This window comes from Oncorhynchus nerka, linkage group LG27 (genome assembly GCF_034236695.1).
Source record: "Oncorhynchus nerka isolate Pitt River linkage group LG27, Oner_Uvic_2.0, whole genome shotgun sequence".
NCBI lineage: Eukaryota > Metazoa > Chordata > Actinopteri > Salmoniformes > Salmonidae > Oncorhynchus > Oncorhynchus nerka.
Window position 1 is genome coordinate 39,234,694 of NC_088422.1, and position 27,753 is coordinate 39,262,446.

At 44.4% G+C, this 27,753-nt stretch overlaps 1 protein-coding gene and 1 long non-coding RNA gene across 2 annotated transcripts in view; one reads left to right on the plus strand and one right to left on the minus strand.

Moving 5' to 3' along the window:
• Positions 1-27,753, plus strand: part of zdhhc8b (zinc finger DHHC-type palmitoyltransferase 8b) — an 89,767-nt gene that overhangs the window by 21,981 nt on the left and 40,033 nt on the right.
• Positions 11,378-14,862, minus strand: LOC135565200 (uncharacterized). Its single transcript, XR_010461384.1, has 2 exons — positions 14,013-14,862; positions 11,378-12,190 (listed from the first exon to the last, which is right to left on the minus strand). It is a non-coding gene; the product is annotated as an uncharacterized LOC135565200 (long non-coding RNA).

A 27,753-nucleotide genomic window follows, 5' to 3' on the forward strand; every position in this document is an offset into this window, starting at 1 on the left:
ATGCAGGAGTAATATCAGCCGTGGCTGTGGGGGAAAGTACAATACTTCCTCTGTGACCTTTTTCAGCACGATTAAACTGTGTTGTCATTAGTGCTATAATGGCTGTTGCTTTGCTCGCAGGGTGGGAACACAGTGTGAGTTAGCCTACGGGTTAGACAGAGCAGTCACACACCAGCAGTGTTATGAATCCACTCTGCCTCCCAGGAAGCTCGGTGTTAAAATGGAGGGCCTTTCTTCCCTGCTTTATGGTGTTTGCAGCCTTGAGGGGATAGCTAGCCTGCATGAGAGGAATGTCATGACGGGAATCTGCCTTTTGCTGCAGAAATTCTTCATGCCCCTGTCCGTCTGTCTGGGGAGGGTGCCTTGTGGTGCGCCTAAAGAAGCTCAGTCAGAATGAATGCAGATATTGATCGGCCGCCTCATAGATTATACACGAGGCGTGAGCTAATTGCGTTTTGATAGACAGTTGGGGTCATAACTGTGAAAACTGCATCGTCATCCGCTCCTGAATACTCACTGGATCAGCCTCTAACATCTCTTATAATAGTACCATCTGTTCTGTTCACATACAAGTAAGGCAGGAGGCTGAGAAATTGAATTGACTCAGTTGGGGAACTTCCTGTTATAGTGTCTGGTGTTCTGAATAAATTAATAACCTGTTGACTATCTCTTGTCCATTTTGTATGGACAAGATATTTCAGACTCGGTGTAATGCTCCCATCCAGATCGCCAGCTGCCTTTGAGTTGTCTGTTGGTGGTTTGGAAGGAGGGACGGAGTGAGGGAGGGAAGAACGAAAGAGAAATGTCAGCGGGCCCAGAGATGGGCAGGCCGCACTTGTCTGTGACATTCCCCTTGGCCCCGAGGAGCCACTTCACCCCTCCAAGCTAGAGCCTTAGCCATTTGTCTTCATGCTGATCAGGGACCCCACATGAGCTCATCTTATCGAGTTAAATGTGAGAGAGCGGTCTCTGGCTTCTCTCCTAATCCAACAACAGCTAACCTCCCTGCCTCAACACACATGTCCTCCCTTATGCCATGTCAGAATGTTTAGTTAGACTAGAGAGTAAAGCAGCAGTTAACAAGGCAGGTCTACGGATGTTGTTAGAGAACACAACCCAGCAGATCTGTAAACGGCCCCCAGACCAACACAGGTGTGTTAATGTGGAACATAGGAGCTGCTATGTTATGTCTTTTATCTGCCCTATATCCAGACCCCTGATCCAGCAGATAAGCATGTTTAGTACCTTCTCAATAGTCCCCAGTCTTCTGTGGAAACCAAGCCTGGGTTCAAATACTCGTTCAAATCTTTCAAAGGATTTAAGTGTTTGCTTTAGTCTGCTTGGAGTGCCATATGGGTGACATTTTGCAACTATTCTATTGGTTCTATTTCGCCAGACAAGCTCAATCAAGCCAAGCTATAGTTTTGAACCCAGGTCTTACGGAAACCCAGTCTGTGACGGCCATTAGGGCTCAGTGAGCCAGTGACAAGGGCTGCCATTCAAACACCTCCCTGGTTCATTCATAAGCTGCCCTCCAGATTGCCGGGCTAAGTGGTGACTGCGGGAAGCCTATTTTTGCTCCCCTCATAACTTGTGCATTGAAACTTTTAATAGAGCTAAAAGGCAGCCTGGCAGATGTCAATCGGCCACTCGGTCAGGTCCGACCAACCTCTTCAAGCCGTGCTCAACTTTCCATCCCTCTCTCTGTTTCTCTCACTCTCTGTCTCTGTTTCCCTCTCTCTCATTCTCTACATTTCTCTCTCACTCTCACTCACACCTCCATTTACACACCACAGTTATCGTTTTCCACTGACAATGCAGTTTCTACCCTCCCCTGAGTCCCCTCACTGCCCTAGAACATTCTTGTACCGGTCTTAAAACATGTGTAGCATTATGCAAATGCATGGCTTTTTCTAATACTGTCAGTCCCTATGCATGGGCTTTGCTACTGTAGCTTAAAGCCACAATCTGCAATATTTGCTAAGGTTTTAAGGTCATTTTCATGAATGGTGTGGCAGGGTCAGACTGTTGAAATGTCAGATTGTGGCTTTAACACACTGCAAGGTTACGAGAGGCAGGCTGGCTGGCTAGCAGAACCAGTAGCAGTAGTTGCTCACTAAGCTGGCTGGTAGCCAGAATTTATTTCCACACCACATCCAGAGGATATTTTTATCATCTCTCTGTTTACTAGTGACGTATGGTGAGGTTGGTGGCTGGGTAGGCACTGGCTATTATGAAAGCCAGATTTACTTACAAATATTCCTTGATAAAGCCCAAGTTCACCATACAACAGATGGCTCCAACAACTATTAACTGAAAATGGACACGTTGTTTTAAACCAAATGTAAATACCAATATAGCAAAGATACAGAAGCAATAGCCTCCAATGGCGGCATATTTCATATCATCTGACAAAATTATACACTGCTCAACTCAGCTTAGACATAGACCGATGTAGCATCCACAGTTGCAACCAATAGTTGGCACTAAAAGACCAATATATAGACACATTTCATCCATTTCTATTAGATTATCACAGGGTCAACATTGCCTATCTTGTCTATCCGGACTGCACGCCACTGCTGTGTACAAACTCAAGAGCTCGCCTCACTGAGCCTGGCCAGATCTGTGTAAACAGTTCTGATTCTCTCTCTCTCTCGCTCTCGCTCTCTGTGTGTGTTCAGATGACAAGTGAATGTTCACCTCGCCTATAAGAGGTCTGCAAACACGTGTAACTCTCAGCTGTTGTCTCAATGTTTTGTTACACTTTACTTCACCCCTTTGTCATGAGTTATAACAGAGTCGTGAGAATTACAACGGGAGCCATACATATTCATGACAGCTGACAGCCACCTTATTGCATAAACATTATCAGGACATAAACCATTGTTTAGGTCCGCTAACTGGCTAGCTACATTGTTAACCAACTAGCTTACCCAACCAGTTTAAGTAGTGAAGACAGTGTGTAAAGCCAGTTAACCCCAATGACCTTAACTGTCATGAATGTAAACAACTTATGTTATATAGACTTTATGGCAGATTGGGTTCAAGGAAAGTATCAATTGAGTATGAATGACAGTGGGTAGCCGACCCCTACAGTACCGTATCTACCACCAGGTGAGGTCAGGAACTGTTGCCATGCTCTCATTAAATACTCCCACTGTGTTGTCAGTGCATATGGTGTGAACACCTGGTGTTCCAAAACAGACTGACTCCTAGGCTGTATCCCAAATTGCTCCCTATGGGTCCTGGTCAAAAGTAGTGCACTACATAAGGAACAGGGTGCCATTTGGGGCTCCCCCCTAGCCTCAACCTGCTCCTACGGCCCTGCTCCCAGCTCCACTGGCTATGAATGAGACAGATGGAGCAGGGCTTAGAGTGGGAAAGGGACTCGTCGGTTGACACCTGTGCATGGCGGGTGTGCTGCTGCTATCTCTCACTGCAGACGGAGCACAACACAACACTCGTCTCTCTGACTCAGCTCTTGCTCTGACAGGCGTGCTGGGAAGGGGCTAGTGGTGCTCTGTCTGTCCCAGCCAGATGGATCACTTTGATATTAGGGGACTGAAGCAAAATGAATCCCTGAGTTTAGATGAAGTCATGTGCATCAGTGAATTCATATTTTGTTATGAGTTAATAAGTAACACGAGTACTTTGTAAATGCTACAAATGACAGTATGCTCAGGTCTACTACAGAATGCTTACACATTTGACTGGAAAATGCATGCTTGACACGGCATGCTTACAGGCTTGACTCAAATCTTACTGACATAGCTAAGCTGTGTCATATTGCAGCTACTTTACAATATGTTAGTGGCCATTGAAACTGATGTACTGCATGTGAAACTCTTAGGATTTAGGATTTTATTTGCTTCCCCCATTAGCTTTTGCAATAGTGTCAGCTACTCTTCCTGCGGTCTAGTTACCTTCAGCTGATGGGTCTCTGGATCTCTTGAGAAGCCGTGAGATCGCAGGGAGTTACAGTACCAGGCTGTATCACAATCCTGTTTCTTCGTTAGAGCTGTACGTCTTCTTTTTTCCTCTAATTATTTGAGTATGAGAGGGAGTGGAGAGTCTTAGTGCTGCTCTGCTGTTGTGATTGTGCCAGTCCCCACGTAAATGAAGCCTGTATACTGCAGCTGCTGGCAGGATGGATGGCAGGGCCTGGGTTGGTCCCTGTGTTACAATACAGAGAAGAGAAGAGGAGCCTCCTGAGCTCTGGCTGCTTTGGTAGGGCTCGTCATATGTTTCTGTGGTGCTGCCAGTTTAACACACACGTATGAGCACACACACACGCACACGCACACGCACACACACACACACACACACACACACACACACACACACACACACACACACACACACACACACACACACACACACACACACACAGCACTTTCTATGAATACATGCACAGTCCTGGCTATGAATACACACAGTCCTGGCTATGAATACATGCATAGTCCTGGCTATGAATAGACACAGTCCTGGATCGGCACATACACACAGCTCTGGTTATGCCTCTATTCATTCTGATCTCTCACTGGAATAACAGTGACAGCAGGAGGAACCGGAGACTGGTAAGGGCATACCTATGCTGAGAACTGAGAGGCAGTGGTTTGCTGAAACCTTACATTCTGTCTCACAGCCCACGAAATAAGTCAGCTAGATTTGACTCTGTTGCTTTCCGTTTCGGTTTCCTTTCCTCAATCAGGCTGAAGTGGTTTCTTCAAAAGCACAATCCGAGTTAAACCTATCACTTATAAAATGAAGCATCTTGTAGTGAAATGATTTGAACCATCTTTCGGTAAGGGTGGTTTACAGCCATTTAACATGTAATGGCTCCCTTAACGCCCTGAGCCTGGAACGAGGTGTTAAAGCAAGGGAGGTCACTAATCAACCAATCAAGGTCTTTAGTAAGGCTGATCCAAAGCCAGGGATGTCATTGTGTGTGCTGGCATGTCAAATTGGTCTCTGAGTGACTTTCTGTCCCTGCTCTGTTCCTCAGACAGCTGCCTGTCTGTCTGGGACCGAAATAGGTGATGTGTTGCAGTGTGTTGCGGCAAACTTCTCTGAAATAGATAACATTTTTATTTATCACATCATTCGTAAACAACAGGTGTAGACTAATAGTGACATGCTTACGTATGGACACTTCATAGAAAATAATAGAAAAATAATAACACAAGGAATAAATACACAATGAGTAATGATAACTTGGCTTTATACACGGGGTACCAGTACCGAGTCGATGTGCAGGGGTACGAGGTAGATACAGTGTGTAGATATAGGCAGGGATAAAGTGACTAGGCAATGGGGTCGATAATAAACAGTAACTGCAGCATATGTGATGAGTCAAAAGAGTTATTGTTAAAATGGTCAATGCAGATAGTTAAATAGTTAACCAATAGCTACCCGGACTAACTATTTACCAGTCTTATGGCTTGGCGGTAGAAGCTGTTCAGGGTGTCCTGTTAGTTCCAGACTTGGTGCATCGGTACCGCTTGCTGTGCGGTAGCAGAGAGAGCAGTCTATGACTTGGATGTCTGGAGTCTTTGACAATTTTTAGGGCCTTACTGGGCCGTACGCACTACCCTCTGTAGCGACTTGCGGTGGGATGCCAAGCAGTTGTATACCAAGCGGTGATGCAGCCAGTCAAGATGCTCTTAATGGTGCAGCTGTAGAACCTTTTGAGGAACTGAGGGCCCATGCCAAATATTTTCAGCTCTCTGAGGGGGAAAATGTGTTGCCGTGCCCTCTTCACGACTGTGTTGGTGTGTGGAGCATGTTAATTCCTTAATGTGGACACCAAGGAGCTCTCAACCTGCTCCACTACAGCCCTGTCGATGTGGATGGAGGCGTGCTGGGCACTCCATTTCTGTAGTCCACGATCAGCTCCTTTGTCTTGCTGACGTTCTGGGACCTGACACTGCCAGGTCTCTGACCTCCTCCCTGTAGGTTGTCTCATCGTCGTCGGGGATCAGGCCTACCACAGTCGTGTCGTCGGCAAACTTAATGATGGGGTTGGAGTCGTGCGCGACCACGCAGTCGTGGGTGAACAAGGAGTACAGGAGGGGACTAAGCACGCAGCCCTGAGGGGCCCCCATATTGCGGGTCAGCGTGGTCGGATGTGCTGTTGCCTACCCCCACCACCTGGTGGCGGCCGGTCAGGAAGTCCAGGATCCAGTTACAGAGGCAGGTGTTTATTCCTAGGGTCCTTAGCTTAGTGATGATCATGGAGGGCACAATGGTGTTGAACGCTGAGCTGTAGTCAATGAACAGCATTCTCACGTAGTTGTTCCTTTTGTCCAGATGGGAAAGGGGAGTGTGGAAAGGGTGGGGGTGTTGTGTGACGCAGACTTCGCTCAAATACGTGGTGTTGTGTTGCAGAAGACTTGGTGATACCACAACAGAAGACTCATTCACTCCCCACATGGGAGTTGTGTTGTTTTCAAAAAGTAACTGTCTGCCTGTGATTTGATTTTCAGCTTGAAATACTTGAACAACAAAAGAACAAAAACTAAAAGCCCTCCTCTTAAACTCCTAACTTTAAAAGTCAATATCATCCACAGAAGACATGATGGGTCTCTTCGGTTTGTGAAGGCAAAGTTGTGTACTTTTTAACAAGCTTGTAGAATTGTATGAACATACTGAAGAGTTGCTCTTCCGATCTTGCCTGGGGCTGTATTCTCCTGGAGTGTGTAATGTGTGCATGACAGCACCTAAGATACAGGTTGTATTTCCCATCAGGGACCATTGTAGAACACCACCACATCACGTCTGATAGTGTTGGATTTTAGCCACATGGCTTTTATCCATTATATTGCAAACATTTGTGAAGTAACGCTGGGAAAAAATGCACTACAAGCAATTATCTTACTTGTCACCGGTCTAGAAATAGAGTAATCCCTTGAATGGTGGTTCTGGTTGAAGGTCATGTCAGGTCTATTTTACTAGGTAGGCCCTGAGGGGCCGAGGTGAGCGTTGAGACAGAGCGAAAGCTTGTGTCAGCAGTGTGAAGACAAGACACACACCGCCATCGGTCCATTCAGCTGCAGTGTGCAAACGCAGAGTCCAAATGCAGCCGTTTCAACACAAAGGTTTAGGGTACCGTTCTTTCTCACTCTCTCTGTGAGACGCAAGAACAAACAGCCCAAACAGACAAATGCCCAGCAGGTTTACAAAACAAAACAAACTGAACTCCACAGTCCACACACACAATGATGGGTTAGGCCAGGACCAAGGTAAAGGTTTAATATTGTCGTCATTGTTGTTGGGTGAATGTGTGACTGAATGTGTGTATAGATGAGTATTACTGTGACCTCTCGGTGCTATAAATGGGAGTGAACAATGAAGTCATTGCAAGGTGACTGTGAACTAAAGGCCTAGTTTTCTCTGGGTAATCCCTGGGTGTTGGGGCTGTGCAGCTACACCTCAATTCAAACTGTAGAGTGAGAGCTCCACATACACTACATGACCATAAGTATGCGGACACCTGCTCGTCAAATGTCTCATTCCACAATCATGGGCATTAATATGGAGTTGGTTCCCCCTTTGCTGCTATAACAGCCTCTATATGTTGGAACATTGCTGCGGGGACTTGCTTCCGTTCAGCCTCAAGCATTAGTGAGGTCGGGCACTGAAGCTGGGCGATTAGGCCTGACTCGCAGTCGGCGTTCCAATTCATCCCAAAGGTGTTCAATGGGGTTGAGGTCAGGGCTCTGTGCAGGCCAGTCAAGTGCTTCCACACTGATCTCGACAAACCATTTTCTTTATGGATCTTGCTTTGTGGGGCACAATGTGGGGCATTGTAATGCTGAAACAGGAAATGGCCTACCCCAAACTGTTGCCACAAAGTAAAAAGCACAGAATCGTCTAGAATGTAATTTTGTGCTGTAGCGTTAAGATTTCCCTTCACTGGAACTAAGGGGCCCGAACCATGAAAAACAGCCCCAGACCATTAGTCCTCCTCCACCAAACTTTGCAGTTGGCAATATGCATTCGGGCAGGTAGCGTTCTTCTGGCATCCGCCAAACCCAGATTTGTCTGTCAGACGTCCAGATGGTGAGGCGTAATTCATCACTCCAGAGAACGCGTCCAATGGCGGTGAGCTTTACACCACTCCAACATACGCTTGGCATTGCGAATGGTGATCTTAGGCTTGTGTGGCGTTGCTTCCAGAGGCAGTTTATTAAGTGTTGCAAATGAGGATATACCATTTTTATGTTATATGCGCTTCAGCACTTGGCGGTCCCATTCTGTGAGCTTATGGAACCTATTTAAATGGAACCCATTCCAATTCACAATAATAGCACTTGCACTTGACCGGGGCAGCTCTAGCAGGGCAAAAATTTGACGAACTGACTTGTTGGAAAGGTGGCATCTTATGACGGTGCCACGTTGAAAGTCACTGACCTTTTCAGTAAGGCCATTCTACTGCCAATGTTTGTCTATGGGGATTGCATGGCTGTGTGCTCGATTTTTCTACACCTGTCAGCAACGGATGTGGCTGAAGTAGTAATTTGAATGGGTGTCCACATACTTTTGTATATATAGTGTATTATTGAGCCCAGCGATTGTGCTGCTCTCTCCCTCCATTTTGTGTTGTCTCTCCACTGATTGGCTGGCCAGGCAGCAGGTTCATAGGGTGACCCCCTTAACTGAAAATGGGATTATTATGGAGGAAGCAGAGTGGAAGCCTATGGGACTGTATATTAAAGGTCTACTAACTAAAACCATGGAAAACTCTGCAATGTTGTGTGTGTGTGTGTGTGTGTGTGTGTGTGCGTGCGTGCGTGTGTGTGTGTGTGTGTGCTCGTACATGTGCTTGAGTGTTTGTGTGTATCTCTTTTTATAACTGACCACAGGAACAGTCCATTCTTATCCGTGTGCTCTTTTGTTCCTCTCTTCTTCTGTCTTTCCTCATGATTAACGGACTCCATTTTGACATATTACAAGCTGAAGTCACCGGTTAATTGTAGCCCTCTGGCTGGCTTGGTGCCAAGGCCAGCATGATGCTCTAGTAGCACAGTTTATTATGCACTTCACTGTCTGAGAATGGCATTTACTACATCTATGCCTGCAGTTTGGCTTTGCCAACATAGATCATACATCACTCACTAGTTGGAAGCATTTAAGAAACATAGGAATTGTGTCAGTGATAAGGATCTTGCCTGGTTTTGTCAGTAATGCTGAGTTTCAGAAATGAAAAAAAAAGAACAGTACAGTGATTGATGATTCATACCCAGAATGGTACAACGCGCCGTGTCGAGACCATACGTGAGCCACCCAGGTTTCAATTATGGTCCCCGGTGTTCAATTGTATCAGAGTGAGATTATTATAAATGATCAGACAATAGGAATGAATTGATTAATTGTTTGCTGCGATTGGCTTAATTGATGTTTGAAGTTGAATGACAAGAGAAGTTTGTATGAAATTGAAGATGACATTTAAATGGGTTCCATAAATAGTTGTTGCCAGGCGACAGAGCAGCTTTTGAATTCCAGGAGAAACAGCTGACTAGGTGGCTGGGGACTGCAGCTGGTGTCTCTGCCCAAACTTTAGGCTATCCTCATTGGCCCTTCTATTTCCATCATTCCTTTTTATTGTTTATTTCACTTATCTACTTCACTTGCTTTGGCAATGTTAACATATGTGTCCCATGCCAATAAAGCCCCTTGAATTCAATTGGAGAGGGAGAGAGATAGAGAGAGAGAAATGGTTCCCTGGTGTCCTGGGAGGACATTACAGGGCCAAATGGACAGGAGAGAGATAGAGAGAGAGAAATGGTTCCCTGGTGTCCTGGGAGGACGTTACAGGGCCAAATGGACAGGAGAGAGATAGAGAGAGAGAAATGGTTCCCTGGTGTCCTGGGAGGACATTACAGGGCCAAATGGACAGGAGAGAGATAGAGAGAGAGAAATGGTTCCCTGGTGTCCTGGGAGGACATTACAGGGCCAAAGGGACAGGAGAGAGATAGAGAGAGAGAAATGGTTCCCTGGTGTCCTGGGAGGACATTAGAGGGCCAAAGGGACAGGAGAGACAGATGGAGGAAGAAACACACCACACTAAAGACAAGCCAAATGGGAGGGCATAGAGGGGCTTGGCTGAGATGTGAGTTGCATGTTGTTTAATGGCCCTGTCAGGGAGTCTAAAATAGAACATGCTCTTTCTCTGAGACCTGCTTTTCTGAGCTGCCCTGGAATCATCTGGCAGATTCTGTTAAAAGCATTTTGCCCCTTTCTCTACACTAACAGGAGGGACAGCACTAAATATTTAAAGAGCGACTAAGGTATCGATATCGAGTCAGAAACATTTATTCTTGTGTCAAAATGTATTGTAAATAGGATAATTTTGGTCAGAAAGTCAGACTCGTCCAAAACGGAATGCAGGGTACTTTAACAGTTTTCCTTGGGTTTATTTCAATCCTGCCCACAGCTGGCATTGTAATGCCCATGCTCAATTTGGTTTGACATTCGATATCTCTGTGGGGCTAGTTGGAGACCATCAGTAAATTACACAATGTATATGGGACAATATTTTAATTTTTTTATAATAATTGACATAAAAACCTCAAATCTAAACTAAAATGTTTATAAATTCATATACAAATATTAAAAGCATTGAAAGAGACAAAAGATGTGCAACATGAAAATATTGTTCCATTTACATTTTAGAATTTATTGACGATCCTTAACTAGCCCCAGAGATAGGCTATCCAATGTCAAACCAAATTTGCCACAGTCGCACACCAGCCATTATCTAGCACTATCTAGCCTAGGCGGCTTCTAGACTCAAGACTCGGTTAGACTGTTTCAAGTTATCTAGAAGTGTGAGAGACTAACTGTGCACTGTTTTGGCAGAGTGAATGTACAAACACTTGCCGCTGCAGTCATGGCCGCTGCATTTCTTAATGACCAAGCCAAAAACGAGGCCAAATCAGGAAGTACACTTAACTACACAGCTCATTTTGTCTTTCTTCTGCACAATTACAAAAATATACCATTTTGGAACATGGCACTGGATAGATTTGAGGGTGGCATTGGACAGGCAATAGAGTAGCTGTCCTCTGTGGCAGTGAGTGATGCTCTCTTTCTGGGCATGTGTGTTGTGTCGGTGACCTCCGAACCAGCATTTTCCTGTGGCTACACCAGAGTCTGAGGCCAACAATTGTCGGCAGCAACACACACAATGACAAGGTTGCAATAGAAATATTTTGCAATGTGAGTGTTTTGTGGGTTTAAATAAAGAACACATTTTTCAGTCTCGCATCCCCAGTCAGTCGTCTCTGTACATCTACTTTGTACTCTCTTGTCAGAAAGTTATGACTCATGAACATCTAATATACAGTACCATTCAAAAGTTTGGACACACCTACTCATTCCAAGGTTTTTCTTTATTTTTACTATTTTTTACATTGTGGAATAAAAGTGAAGACATCAACTATAATATAACACATATGGAATCATGTAGTAACCAAAAAAGTGTTAAACAAATCAAAATATATTTTATATTTGAGATTCTTCAAAGTAGCTCCCCTTTGCCTTGATGACAGCTTTGCACACTGTTGGCATTCTCTCAACCAGCTTCATTAGGTAGTCACCTGGAATGCATTTCAATTAACAGGTGTGCCTTGTTAAAAGTTAATTTGTGGAAAACCATCAAGAGCTATGATAAAACTGGCTTTCATAAGGACTGCCACAGGAAAGGAATACCCAGAGTTATCTCTGCTGCAGAGGATAAGTTCATTAGTTACCAGCATCAGAAATTACAGCCCAAATAAATGCTTCAGAGTTCAAGTAACAGACACATCTCAACATCCACTTTTCATAGGAGACTGTGTGAATTAGGCCTGCATGGTCGAATTGCTGCAAAGAAAAACCACTACTAAAGGACACCAATAAGAAGAGACATTCTTGGGCCAAGAAACACAAGCAATGAACGTTAGACCGGTGGAAATATGTCCTTTGGTCTGATGAGTCTTGTCTTTGTGAGACGCAGAGTAGGTGAATGGATGATCTTCGCATGTGTGGTTCCCACCATGAAGCATGGATGAGGTGGTGCGATGGTGTGAAAAATAACAGCTCCCCTGGATAGATTTTTATTACCAAAGAGAAAGGTCTCTATGAACATCCTTCCCTTTCCTGAAATGTAGCTCACAGCACATCTGGTTGCATAGAGAATGAGAGGCTGAAGACAAGAGATGGAGAAATTGTTATCCACTAGCCTCCAGAGTGTCCTTCAATAAACTTAAATTAAATATTTTTTTACCTCTATAACTGAATTATACTTTTGCAAAAAGTCAGAGATATTTAATTCAAGAAGAGTCAGACATTTCACATGAAATTCTCCCTGTATGTCTCCAATGAGTACAAAGGTTCAGTTATATACTCCTACGGTAAAGTGGCGGTCCTAAGCCCTGACAGGCGGAGCATGTTTTCGTCTGCTCTGCCAAAACCCTCAGTGAAAACCCTAGCTGCCTGTTCTGCTCTTACTAAAATTATATCACTGGAGCCATGTAGCTATTCATTACCTGCACAGCTCATGTTGTCATAAGCACTGTGCTAATACTGCTAATACCATATATTGATTCCCTGCACCTTAACACTGGATTCATTATACTGTGTGAGAAATGCAGATGGCTGTATCTTTGAAGGGCTGCCACTGGTGCTGGTGATGGTGATACAGGCCTGGCCTCCCATGCTGGTGCTAACCCAGCCCAACAGCTGCTCTCTCTCTCTCTCTTACCTACTGGTGGCCGGTAATAGTTTCCACTGTGGGCTGAGGCAGGCAGCAAACAGATGTCCCTGTCCCTCGTTCAATAGAGCTTCATTCACTTATGACTAAAATCCAAACCTGGAGGGAGGGGCGAGGCTCAACCGAAATGGCTACAGGCTCTGCTGTGACTGTGTGATGAAAAGGTGCAGATGTACCAAAAAACAGCCTAGATACTCTCTGACTCATGAACTGTTAGCATCCGTTTTTATGTATCACTCAAAGAGAGTTGTATTTTAATACGCAGGTCATATGCTGGCCTCTGGAGGATCTTGGTGGACTGCCTGAAAGAGGGATGCCACTGTGGCTTATGAAAATACCCAGTATGTCTCAGAGTGGTTTAATGAGAACTCTCGTTAACATGCGTGTGTTCACTGTAAACCCTCCTTCCTAGTTAGTCCGGCTTTCTGACACGGACTGGTGAGCAAGTTACATCCCTCCAGGGGGATCCCCAAAACAACACCCTGAGGATATGCTGCTTAGTTTCCCAAACTACTCATCCAATATCCAAGCCTCTTGTTTGAAGCTTTAGGCCCTGGTCAAAAATAGTGCACTAAATTGGGAAATAGGATGCCATTTGGGACGCAACCTTGCTTATCTGTATCAGTTTTACGGAGTAACAAATTGCCCTCATGCATATTTTATAGTGATGAGGGATGAATTTGATCATTTTGGCAATATCGCAACATTATTTTTCGCTAATTGGCTGTAGCTGCACTAAACCCCAGTATTTTTTTCTTACGTCTTAAAACAAGGAGACAATTTGTTTTCAACACTTTTCTTTCCGTGACTGACAAACTTGTTTTCTCATGGCTTTCTCTTGATCCTCTGCAGAAGGGATATGGTGAGCAATATGTTTGGAACATCGAAATCACAGTATTGAATCGCAATACATATAGTATCGGCACCTAAGCACAGTGATAATATCGTATTGTGAGGTCCCTGGCAAATCCCAGCCCTAATATTCGATGTTGGGCACCTGCATGTTGTCCTCCCTCTTGTTTAATGATTAATGTTTAGGAGTGGAGAGGGCGTATTACAGTGGAACAATTAACACTCTCCATTTCCCCAGCGGTGTAGATGTACAGAATGAGCCTTCTGGTACACTCCTAGGCACTGTCAACAAACAGCAGAACATCACAGGGACGATAAACAAGAAAAACGAATGCACTAATTGCACCTGGGCTGAAAGGGGGACATTTACATGACATGTTAGTCATTTAGCTGATGCTCTTACCCCGAGTGACATTCAATCAGTTTAGTTATCTGCCAATGTGCCTGAAGTTATTTCCAGTCAGGCTGGGCCAGGTTGAGGCACGGCCAGCTTGCGGAAGCAGATTTATTTCCAAGCTGGGCCTTAATCACGAAGTTCTGCCTCTTTCAGACAGAATGACTGGGAAATCTGACTGCCTGCCTAGCACCCACCTCTCCTTCCATGCTCTAGCTGGCAGGCAGCCATCATCTTAAATGAGAATGAAAATTGAATCTCTTAGTCATTTCTCTATCCAATAAACAGCAGCATTACTTTGGCGAAAGCCATATTTTGTGTGATGTCGTCAAGTCATAACTAAGAGTTAAGATTCCCAGCTCCATCCTCCCCTTCGGGCCGGCTGTCCGTGCAGAAATCTGTGTGCCTGAGCTACACACAGGGGAAGCAATATTTCAAATTCAGGAATATTGATCCATTTAACATCTTTTAACCACCACAGAGACTTTTCAGATGGTCTGCCAGCCAGCAGGATGGTGGTAGTAGTCCGATTAAACATGCATGGAGGAGGAAAAGGGAAAAAACATAATTCCTCCCTTTGCTGTAACCTGCGTTAGCTGCCAAGTCCGGTGGGGAGTGGAGGTTTTGGCTGGCTGATTTCTTTGGAGGATCAGTAACTTGCCCTCTGTGTCCTGTTGCGTCCAGCTGTGTTCATGGGGAGGACAGACAGACTCATGTGTTTCAGCTTCAACAAGTCACTATGAGTAGATTCAGCTTTGTTCATGTTTAGCCTACATTTTAAGAGAACAAAAGGCACACTGAACAGTTCCAGTTCTCCTTATTTCCGTTTTTGTTCCTGTTCACTGTGAATGCTTAGAATACATGCTATTGGTGTTGGATTCTCAGAAGCGGGGTGTGGTGAGTCCGGGCCAATCCCACGGCCAGTTCAGTTCCTCCCATCATGCCCCTGTGAGAGGTAAGGATGCCTGGAGGGGCCATTCTCTGTATATACAAATAATACCACTGTTCCGTAACTCTGAGACTCATTGTGTTGGCTCATCTGAGGGTGAACTTCCACTGGGCTTCTGCCACACAGTCTGTGGTTAAACACAGACCAGCCTAACAATTCTCTAGATCCCCTATGCTCAACTGGCGGACAATAGGCCGGATCCGACTACAAAGAAATATATATTACAATTTTTGGGGGGGGGAAATCTGTCGGGCTTCGACCCCTGGTATCATATAAACACACATAAGACATTGAAAATGTTGGACAATTGTAGGAAATTAGCTTTAAAACAGCAAGAGAAATCTGCCACGCATGCAAAATTAGCTTTAAAACTGCTACATTTTCTATCCACCAACAAGAGGGGTGTGAACAGTTTGAGGTCGCATAGGTTGCGAGGTGGAGGTTTGTTACTACGCTGATAAATTACCATCTATCCGGACCTTTGCCACCGAGGACATTTGTGTGACCGGACCTTCTCAAATAGTACTTGAGTATCCCTGCCCTAAAGAGTTTTTAATATTTTGACATACATGTTTCACCATTGCTGTACAATACTTTTTGTTATGGGATATGAGATGGTGTTAAATGTAAATGTTGCATCCCTCTACTCCCACTGTCAGAGGTTATTTCCTCAATTCATGCAGCCTTGGGAGAGTTCATTCATGCTTTAGCTAACTGACAATACTGAATGAGGAGGGTGGTCAATAACATGTGGATAGAAATATGCTTGTTTGATTGCTATTGTGAGTTCTTGAACAGTGTCTTGATCTACAGTATGTGCTATTGAAGCCCAATGTGTGTGTGTCATTGTCACGGCCCTTGTCGAAAGGAGTGGACCAAAGCGCAGCGTGGGAAGTGTTCATGATATTTTATTTTCAAAAAATACTCAAACAAAATAACCAAAGTGAACCGAAAGCGCACAGTTCTGTCAGGTACAGACACTAAACAGAAAACAAGATCCCACAAAACCCAAAAGGAAAATGACAACATATATGTGATCCCCAATCAGAGACAACGAAAGACAGCTGCCTCTGATTGGGAACCACAAACGGCCAAAACCAAAGAAATAGAAAACATAGACTTTCCCACCCGAGTTACACACTGACCAAACCAAACATCGAGAATAAAAAGGATCTCTAAGGTCAGGGCGTGACAGTCATTGTACTGTTAGATGGGGGAATTTAATTTGATATAACCAGACAGAAAAAACATGTATTTTGTCTGAGCAGATTTATTTATATTCCAAAGCCTGGTCAGCATGGGAAATCTCTGCCACTACAATGTTATGTGTTACAGTAGGTGCCCTCTTCTATTATTTGTCAGACTTTTTCTGTTTTACTCTGCTTTTTTTTTTACCTTGGTGTGTGTGTGTGTGCATGTGCATCTGTGTGTGTGCATGTGTAGTAGTATCTAACGCTCAATCAGAGCATCTCTGTCTCAGTATTTACCCAGAGTACTTCATGAGCACTCTGCAACAGGAAACCTCTCACCCAGAGCCAGTCTGTAATCCCAACATGTTTCAAGCTGACCACCATTGTCCCTGTTCCCAAGAACTCCAAGGTAACCTGCCAAAATGACTCGCCATGTAGCACTTACATCTGTAATTATGAAGTGCTTTGAAAGGCTGGTCATGACACACATCAACACCATCATCCCAGAAACCCTGGTCCCACTCCAATTCGCCTACCACCCCAACAGGTCCACAGATGACGCAATCTCAATTGCACTTCAAACTGCCCTCTCCCACCTGGACAAGAGGGAAATAACTATGTGAGAATGCTGTTCATGTACAGCTCAGTGTTCAATACCATAGTCCCCTCCAAGCTCATCACCAAGCTGGGGAACCTGGGACTGAACACCTCCCTTTGTAACTGGATACTGGACTTCCTGACAGGACAGCCCCAGGTGGTGAGGGTAAGCAATAACACCTCCACCACGCTGACCCTCGACACGGGGGCCCCTCAAGGGTATGTGCTTAGTCCCCTCCTGTACTCCCTGTTCACCCAAGACTGTGTGGCCACGCACGACTGCAACATCCTCATCCAGTTTGCAGACGACACGACGGTGGTAGGCCTGATTACCGGTGGCGGGAGGAAGTCAGAGACTTGGCAGTGTGGTGCCATGACACCAACCTCTCCCTCAATGTCAGTAAGACCAAGGAGCTGATTGTGGACTTTAGGAGAAAGAGGGGAGAGAACGCCCCCATCCACATTGACAGGGCTGTTTTACAGCTTCACCATTGAGAGCATCTTGATTGGCTGCATCACCGCTTGGTATGGCAAATGCACCACCCTCGACCACAAAGCGTTATTTTTCTGTTGGATTGGAATCCTGTAAGATTCTATAGAATTTCATTCTATAGTATAAAATCTCATAGGAGTTTCAAAATCTGCTAGGATCTTTCTGTTGGATTCTTGAGTTGGAATCCTGTAGGTTCCTATAGGACAAAATCCCATGGGAGTCCAATAGGACTGGTTCCAAAATCTGCTAGGATTTTTCTATTCGGTTCTTGTATTGGAATCCAAAGGATCAAAAAAGATACAATTCTATAGGATAGAATCCCATAGGAGTCCAAAGGACTGGTACCAAAATCTAATAGGATTTAATCACTTCCATATTGTGGTGGTGTGTTGAAGAGGTTGAGAGCCTCAGGGAATTATCACTGGTGTGAGTAGGCAAAGAGATGGAGATTGTGCTTCGGAGAGACACGGGAGACTGTTCCTTAGTTTACTGGTCTTGATTAGTCTTGAATGCAGTTTAACATAAATGTGCAGGTTTCTGTGCCATATTTAGCTGTCCAATAAAGCTACATATTAGATTTCCTCTATGTGGGCAGTATACTGTATGTTACCACATCACACAACATCATGTTTTGACCACATCAAATTGAGGGTAATTACACATACCTTTTTACCTCAGATTAGTGATATTAGTGTTTATTTTAATAACAATGACACAAAATCAATTTCTTAAAATAGATCAATACATTTACATTTACATTTAAGTCATTTAGCAGACGCTCTTATCCAGAGCGACTTACAAATTGGTGCTTTCACCTTATGACATCCAGTGGAACAGCCACTTTACAATAGTGCATCTAGGTCTTTTAAGGGGAGGGGGTGAGAAGGATTACTTTATCCTATCCTAGGTATTCCTTAAAGAGGTGGGGTTTCAGGTGTCTCCGGAAGGTGGTGATTGACTCCGCTGTCCTGGCGTCGTGAGGGAGTTTGTTCCACCATTGGGGGGCCAGAGCAGCGAACAGTTTTGACTGGGCTGAGCGGGAACTGTACTTCCTCAGTGGTAGGGAGGCGAGCAGGCCAGAGGTGGATGAACGCAGTGCCCTTGTTTGGGTGTAGGGCCTGATCAGAGCCTGGAGGTACTGAGGTGCCGTTCCCCTCACAGCTCCGTAGGCAAGCACCATGGTCTTGTAGCGGATGCGAGCTTCAACTGGAAGCCAGTGGAGAGAGCGGAGGAGCGGGGTGACGTGAGAGAACTTGGGAAGGTTGAACACCAGACGGGCTGCGGCGTTCTGGATGAGTTGTAGGGGTTTAATGGCACAGGCAGGGAGCCCAGCCAACAGCGAGTTGCAGTAATCCAGACAAGTAATGACAAGTGCCTGGATTAGGACCTGCGCCGCTTCCTGTGTGAGGCAGGGTCGTACTCTGCGGATGTTGTAGAGCATGAACCTACAGGAACGGGCCACCGCCTTGATGTTAGTTGAGAACGACAGGGTGTTGTCCAGGATCACGCCAAGGTTCTTAGCGCTCTGGGAGGAGGACACGATGGAGTTGTCAACCGTGATGGCGAGATCATGGAACGGGCAGTCCTTCCCCGGGAGGAAGAGCAGCTCCGTCTTGCCGAGGTTCAGCTTGAGGTGGTGATCCGTCATCCACACTGATATGTCTGCCAGACATGCAGAGATGCGATTCGCCACCTGGTCATCAGAGGGGGGAAAGGAGAAGATTAATTGTGTGTCGTCTGCATAGCAATGATAGGAGAGACCATGTGAGGTTATGACAGAGCCAAGTGACTTGGTGTATAGCGAGAATAGGAGAGTGCCTAGAACAGAGCCCTGGGGGACACCAGTGGTGAGAGCGTGGTGAGGAGACAGATTCTCGCCACGCCACCTGGTAGGAGCGACCTGTCAGGTAGGACGCAATCCAAGCATGGGCCACGCCGGAGATGCCCAACTCGGAGAGGGTGGAGAGGAGGATCTGATGGTTCACAGTATCGAAGGCAGCCGATAGGTCTAGAAGGATGAGAGCAGAGGAGAGAGAGTTAGCTTTAGCAGTGCGGAGTGCCTCCGTGATACAGAGAAGAGCAGTCTCAGTTGAATGACTAGTCTTGAAACCTGACTGATTTGGATCAAGAAGGTCATTCTGAGAGAGATAGCGGGAGAGCTGGCCAAGGACGGCACGTTCAAGAGTTTTGGAGAGAAAAGAAAGAAGGGATACTGGTCTGTAGTTGTTGACATCGGAGGGATCGAGTGTAGGTTTTTTCAGAAGGGGTGCAACTCTCGCTCTCTTGAAGACGGGAGGGACGTAGCCAGCGGTCAGGGATGAGTTGATGAGCGAGGTGAGGTAAGGGAGAAGGTCACCGGAGATGGTCTGGAGAAGAGAGGAGGGGATAGGGTCAAGCGGGCAGGTTGTTGGGCGGCCGGCCGTCACAAGACGCGAGATGTCATCTGGAGAGAGAGGGGAGAAAGAGGTCAGAGCACAGGGTAGGGCAGTGTGAGCAGAACCAGCGGTATTATTGGTTTTGTACCATTGACTTTGTCATACACTCCAGCGGTTTTAGGACTATCATTTTCAAACTCAAATGTCAGGGAAAATTCAGGGCACACACATAACACACACACGCATACCAACAACACAAGCACACATACTATACAGTATATACATGCATACCAGCACACACGCACACGCACACACTTTAACACTCAGCACATGCTGCTGCTACTCTGTTATTTATTCTTACTCTTATTATTATATATCCTGAAGCCAATGAACTTTACCCTGCCTTCATGTACATATCTTCCTCAAATACCTCATACCCCTGCACATTGATCTGGCAATGGTACTCCCTGTATATAGGTCCATTCTTGTGTATTTTATTCCTCTTGTGTTACGATTTTCCTTCATTGATTTGTGTGTGGTTATGAGACCATCACTCTGTGCATGGCATTGATACTGCCCATCTGATGGCCGATGTGAAATCCACTCACTTCTCCTCATATGAAATGACAGACCCTCCTGTGTCTTCCTCCCTCGGTAGACGAACACTTCACTGATGTCGCCAGACATCTCTGTTCCATCCGCATTGCCCATCTGTCTGTCTGTGTCTCAGTAGAGACACTCATTTACAGGGTTTGTGTCACAGTGATTCAGGACTCAGTATTGGTTATTTGTTTGCCAGCTGTGCTCTAAGAGGGTACAGTAGCTGAATCTCACTCTCATCAATAGTCTTTTTGGCTCACTGGGTAAGTCATAAGAACCCAGACCCATAAAATGTCTGTATGGGCTCAAAGGGATCCCCTCAGGGACATCAATGCCAACCTGCTGTTGATTGTAAACTCATTGTTTTCTTCCAAAATGTTATTTATTGAAAGGTGTCTGCTTTCCGCACTATTTCAGTCAAAATGGGAAACCTTCAACTAGCTTAAAGAATCCCGGACAAGGTTGTTTATCCACTGGCTACGATTTGTACTCATAAGGTGAAAGCACCAATTTGTAAGTCGCTCTGGATAAGAGCGTCTGCTAAATGACTTAAATGTAAATGTAATGTAAATGTACTACACGATGTACTACACTTTGATTATCCTGATGTTAATGTCGGAGCAGACTGAGTTGAAAGAAGGAGGACATGCACAGCATTTAAGAAAGCCAGATGGAGCTCTTTACCATGGGCTCCTCTCACCTTTTGTGAGAGATGTTGAGCTGATGTGACCCGTGCCTGAGCTGATGTGACCCGTGCCTGAGCTGATGTGACCCATGCCTGTCTCATTGTGCTCGTGACAAAAGACAAGACCACACAGGCAGTATGTAAGAAATTCACATTTTGAAAGGTCGTCATTCTGCTTGTAAAAATGGCTCATTCTCCAGCCTAGCCCCGAGGAAGCTGTTAACCTTATTCTCAATGGTAATGACATAACCAATTGAGACTGTTGAAATATAATTTATCGCTGTGTGTCCTCCCTGCAGTCTGACACTGAGGAGAGAAAAGGGATTACGCCAAGCACATTTATTTTCTAGGTCGCACCAGGACCACACTCTCATTCTTGTAAGAAATTGTTTTCAGCAGTTTCGTTTTTTTAAATTGCACCCAGAGCCGTTCTATCCATTCCCCTAACATGATGGAGTGGAGAAACATGGTGGTGTTGAAATGGAGACAAATTGGATTGTGGCCTGGGGAAAAATAGTAATTAGTGAAGCGCTGCAACTCTCCCTGGCTGACACCCAGTAAAGTTTCCCTTTACTATAATATTACCATGACTACCCTAACCCTCCACTTGAAGGGTAGGATAATTAATCCTTCATGTGGTTGTCAAAGCCGAAAGCCCCAACCTACACTCCATATTGTCCTGTCACTCAGTGGCTGTGCTACCAGGTGCTGGTGCGTTCTGTTGGCGTCGGTAGCTCTCTGTTTTTCATCATGAGCCCTAAAGGCAAAATAAAACAGAGGAACACCCAAAGTAAACGTTGTCTCTATCTTTCTCCCTCCCCTCACTCCGTCTCTCTCTTACCTTAGCACTCTGAGTGAACCTGCCTGAGACGTTTTCTCATCCTCAAACGAGAATGAGAGGAAATCTCTCCACTAGCAGCCCGATTTTTAATGAGTCCCCAGCAGTGCAGAACCTAACTTTTCTTTCTCATAATGTCCATCACAAAGGGCATCCTATTCCCTAAATAGCACACTACTTTTGACCAGAGCTTTGGTCAAAAGTAGTGCACTATAAAGGGAATAGGATGCCATTTGGGACACTTCCCTGGTTTCTTTCTTACAAAGTACAGTAGAAGCACAGACAGTGCTGATAAGGCTGATAAAGCCTCCCTTTGAGTTCAGGTAATCCTGACAAAGCTGTCTCTCTCCTGTTAACTCCACTGCATGGTACTGTACTGTACAGTAGTTGCAATCAGCACACTTGATGAGCTTATGTAGTATTGCAATTAATATGCAAATTGCATGTTTTCCCTCATAATGTAGCAAAATGCGTTTTACATCATAACATTCACATATACATTGAGACATTTCTTCACAATATGTGACACAAATAAGAAATTCCATTTTCACAAAACCTACAATGGAGCTATAGCAAGATGAGTGTTCATTTGTCTCAAAAGTCCAATGACCCATGACAATCTTGATTGTCCACACTCACAGTGTAAGGATCAGTGAAAAGCTGAATGGAGGGTGACACAGATGGGAAAAGACCAGCCTTGCCACCATAATGCAGGATGGACATTTTTCATGGTTAAGATGTTAATGGTAGGGAGTGGGAGAAATGCTGAATACAGACCTACTGTTCTGTACTTCTGCCTTTGATGAATGTCAGTGTCAACACTCAGCCATTCTTGCCTTTGGATATTCACAGTACATACTTGACCTGGTGCTGTGCACTCTAAGCTGATTCAGGCATGTCCACTTAAACCAGAGATCACTCGAAGTGCTAAGACTAATCACCATTGTATTTTAACGTGACTCGTGCTGAAAGGCCTCGCGTTTGTTTTGTATGGTGGTGGTGAGAGAGCTGCAACAGTTTCCTAAGTGATTTTCCCTACTGGGTCGGTGGGGGGCTTGTGTGGTGTTTTCCACTAACCCTAAATCAACCCTGGAATATCAAGGGCATTGTTTCTCTGGCCTGGCTGCAACATGTATTGCATGTAGTGAGTGATACAGGTAGGTTTGGGATTCCAGGAGTGAATTGGAGAGGATTTCATCCTTTAAATAGAAGCGCCTGTTAATGTGGGATCAACAGGAAGCTGTTGGGTTATTTTGGCAGTTACCTCTCTGTCCATTCTACAGGTATCGCTCGAGTCACAACAAAAGGGAATATAACATTGCGGATAATGTTCAGAATGACACAATTTCATGTGTACAACATCTAAAGACCTGCATCACTACACTGAGAGCTTTGCCGTTTCTAAAAGGACGTATTTGGGTGTTTTTAGAGCGTTTGTTCATGTTTAGTCAGGGCCCCCATACGACACAATTGAGGATGAGGAAGTGGTTTGCTGTTTGGGGTAAGTTTCTCAAAGACAAGTGAAATCACAGAAAAAAAGGTGTCTGGACCCTTCTATAACATGCCATTTACATCAGAAATAGTGATTTGCTTGTAAAAAGAAAACATATCATTTAAATAGTCTTTGTGCTTGGCTTAACACACCCCTCTACTAGCCATATTGTTGTCAGAGTGTTTCAGACTACACCCTGCTGCTTTGGGGAATTTTTGGAGGCTCTGTAACAATAATCAAATCACCGCTGTCTTTACCAGACCATAATTGGGTCAGTGTGTATATTTATATCTTGTCTTTTCCAACACACACACACTGCTTTCATGCTAAGTGGTCCACCAGCTAAATGGCAACAATTGCTGTTTACTCTCATTAACCTTCAGTTAATGGCCACGTAGTACATCTTAGTGCATCAACCATGGCAAATAAATACATGGACTCTCACACCCGTCATCAAGGCCAAATAGCCACTGTAACCCTCTGCTGTGAAGGGGAAATAAGAAATGATATATGCCAGTGGTTCACAAACTATGGGTTGAGACCTACTTGTGGGTCGCGGCAGGGGTCCAGGTGGGTCGCGGGATGATATTGCCCAAAAAATTAAATAAAGCAATATATACAGTACCCGTCCAAAGTATGGACACACCTACTCATTCAAGGGTTTTTCTTTATTTTTTAAACATTTTTTTCTACATTACAGAATAATAGTGAAGACATCAAAACTATGAAATAACACATGGAATCATGTAGTAACCAAAAAATTCTTTAACAAATCAAAATATATTTTATATTTGAGGTTCTTCAAAGTAGCCACCCTTTGCCTTGACAGCTTTGCACACTCTCGGCATTCTCTCAACCAGCTTCACCTGGAAATCTTTCCCAACAGTCTTGAAGGAGTTCCCACATACAGTATGCTGAGCACTTGTTGGCTGCTTTTCCTTCACTCTACAGTCCAACTCATCCCAAAGCATCTCAATTGGGGTTGAGGTCAGGTGATTGTGGAGGCCAGATCATCTGATGCAGCACTTCATCACTCTCCGTCTTGGTCAAATAGCTCTTACATAGAATGGAGGTGTGTTGAGTCATTGTCCTGTTGAAAAACAAACCATAGTGCCACTAAGCGCAAACCAGATGGGATGACTTATTGCTGCAGAATGCTGTGCTAGCCTTGCTGGTTAAGTGTGCCTTGAAATCTAAATAAATCACTGACAGTGTCACCAGCACAGCACCCCCACACCATCACATCTCCTCCTCCATGCTTCACTGTGGGAACCACACATGTGTAGATCTGTCACGTTCTGACCTTTATTTTCTTTTGTTTTGTCTTTATTTAGTATGGTCAGGGCGTGAGTTGGGGTGGGCAGTCTATGTTTTGTGTTTCTATGTTTAGGTTTCTGTTTCGGCCTAGTATGCTTCTCAATCAGAGGCAGGTGTCGTTAGTTGTCTCTGATTGAGAATCATACTTAGGTAGCCTGGGTTTCACTGTTGGTTGGTGGGTGTTTGTTTCCGTGTTTGTCACCACACGGGACTGTTTCGGTTTGGTTTTCGTTATTGTTCACATTTATTGTTTTGTATTTCTTAGTGTTCAGTTTATGTTTTATAATAAACGATATGGACACTTACCACGCTGCGTTTTGGTCCGATCCCTGCTTCAGACGAAGAGGAGGAAATCTGCCGTTACAAGATCATCCGTTCACACAGACAAGGCGGAGTCCAAAAATCTCCAATTTGGACTCATCAGACCAAAGGACAGATTTCCACCGGTCTAATGTCCATTGCTTGTGTTTCTTGGCCCTAGCAAGTCTCTTCTTCTTTTTGGTGTCCTTGAGTAGTGGTTTCTTTGCAGCAATTTCTGAGGCTGGTAACTCTAAAGAACTTATCATCTGCAGCAGAGGTAACTCTGGGTCTTCCTTTCCTGTGGCGGTACTCATGAGAGCCAATTTCATCATAGTGATTGATGGTTTTTCAAATCAAATTTTATTAGTCACACGCGACAAATACAACATTACAGTGAAATGCTGACTTACGAGTCCCTAACCAACAATACAGTGCCAAAAAATACAGATAAGAATAAGCGATAAAAGTAACAAGTAATTAAAGAGCAGAAGTAAAATAACAATAGCGAGACTACAGTTGAAGTCGGAACTTAGCCAAATACATTTAAACTCAGTTTTAAACAATTCCTGACATTTAATCCTACTAAAATTCCCTGTCTTAAGTCAGTTAGGATCACCACTTTATTTTAAGAATCTGAAATGTCAGAATAATAGTAGAGAGAATGATTTATTTCAGCTTTTATTTATTTCATCACATTCTCAGTGGGTCAGAAGTTTACATACATTCAATTAGTATTTGGTAGCATTGCGTTTAAACTATTTAACTTGGGTTAAACGTTTTGGGTAGCCTTCCACAAGCTTCCCACAATAAGTTGGGTAAATTTTGGCCCATTCCTCCTGACAGAACTGGTGTAACTGAGTCAGGTTTGTAAGCCTCCTTGCTCACACACGCTTTTTCAGTTCTGCCCACACATTTTCTATGGGATTGAGGTCAGGGCTTTGTGATGGCCACTCCAATACCTTGACTTTGTTGTCCTTAAGCCATTTTGCCACAACTTTGGAATTATGGTTGGAGTCATTGTCCCATGGTGTTTATACTTGCGTACTATTGTTTGTACAGATGAATGTGGTACCTTCAGGCGTTTGGAAATTGGTCCCAAAGATGAACCAGACTTGTGGGAGTCTACAATTTTTTTTCTGAGATCTTGGCTGATTTCTCCTCCAATTGACTCAAATGATGTAAATTAGCCTATCAGAAGCTTCTGAAGCAATGACATAATTTTCTGGAATTTTCCAAGCTGTTTAAAGGCACAGCCAACTTAGTGTATGTAAACTTCTGACCCACTGGAATTTTGATACAGTGAATTTTAAGTGAAATACTGTGAAAAATGAATTGTGTCATGCACAAAGCAGATGTCCTAACCGACTTGCCAAAACTATAGTTTGTTAACAAGAAATTTGTGGAGTGGTTGAAAAACGAGTTTTAATGACTCCAACCTAAGTGTATGTAAACTTCCGACTTCAACTGTATATATATATATATATATATATATATATATATACACACAGTGTGTGTGTGTGTGTGTGTGTGTGTGTATACTGTATATATATATATATATATATATATATATATATATGTATATAGTCGCTACATATTCCTGAGGGGACTTGAAAATGAAGGGCAGTGTGTTGGTCTCATGACTTCAACTGTGTATACAGGAGGGTACCGATACAAGGTCAATGTGCTTGGGGTACAGGTTATTTGAGGTAGTATGTACATGTAGGTAGAGTTATTAAAGTGACTATGCATTGATGACAACAGAGAGTAGCAGTGGTGTAAAGAGGGGGGGCAATGCAAATATTCTGGGTAGCTATTTTACTAAATGTTCAGGAGTCTTATGTCTTGGGGGAGAAGCTGTTTAGAAGCCTCTTGGACCGCTTGCCATGTGGTAGCAGAAAGAACAGTCTATGACCAGTGTGGCTGGAGTCTTTGATAGTTTTTAGGGCCTTCCTCTGACACCGACTGATATAGAGGTCCTGGAAGGCAGGAAGCATGCCCCCCGTTCGCACTACCCTCTGTAGTGCCTTGCGGTTGGAAGCCGAGCAGTTGCCATACCAGGCAGTGATGCAACCAGTCAGGATGCTCTCGATGGTGCAGCTGTAGAACCTTTTGAGGATCTGAGGACCCATGCCAAATCTTCTCAGTCTCTTGAAGGGAAATAGGTTTTGTTGTGCCCTATTCAGGACTGTCTTGGTGTGTTTGGACCATAATAGTTTGGTGCTGTGGACACCAAGGAACTTGAAGAACTCAACCTACTCCACTGCAGCCCATCGATGAGAATGGGGGCATGCTCGGCCCTCTTTTTCCTGTAGTCCACAATCATCTCCTTTGTCTTGATCACGTTGAAGGAGAGCTGGTTGTCCTGGCTCCTTGAATGCAGCATCTCTAACCTTCATGCCTTAAAGTAATGAAATGCGGCAGCTCTAACCTTATGCTGCCTGTAATCCATGGCTTCTGGTTGGTATGTACGTACGGTCTCTGTGAGGACGACGTCATCAATGCACATTGATGAAGCCAATGACTGATGTGGTGTACTCCCCAAAGCCATCAGAGGAATCCCGGAACATATTCCAGTCTGTGCTAGCAAAACAGTCCTGTAGCTTAGCATGTGCTTCATCTAACCACTTTTTTTATTTATCTAGTCACTGGTGCTTCCATCTTAGATTTTTGCTTGTAAGCAGGAATCAGGAGGACAGAATTATAGTCAGATTTGCCAAATGGAATGTGAAGGAGAGCTTTGTATGCATCTCTGTGTGTGGAGTATAGGTGGTCCAGAGTTATTTTTCTGGATGAGTTTTTTCTTGTTTGCTTGTTTGCTTATGGCGGAATACAGCTCATTCAATGCTGTGTTAATGCCAGCCTCTGAGTGTGGTGGTATGTAAACAGCTACGAAGAATACAGATGAAAACTCTCT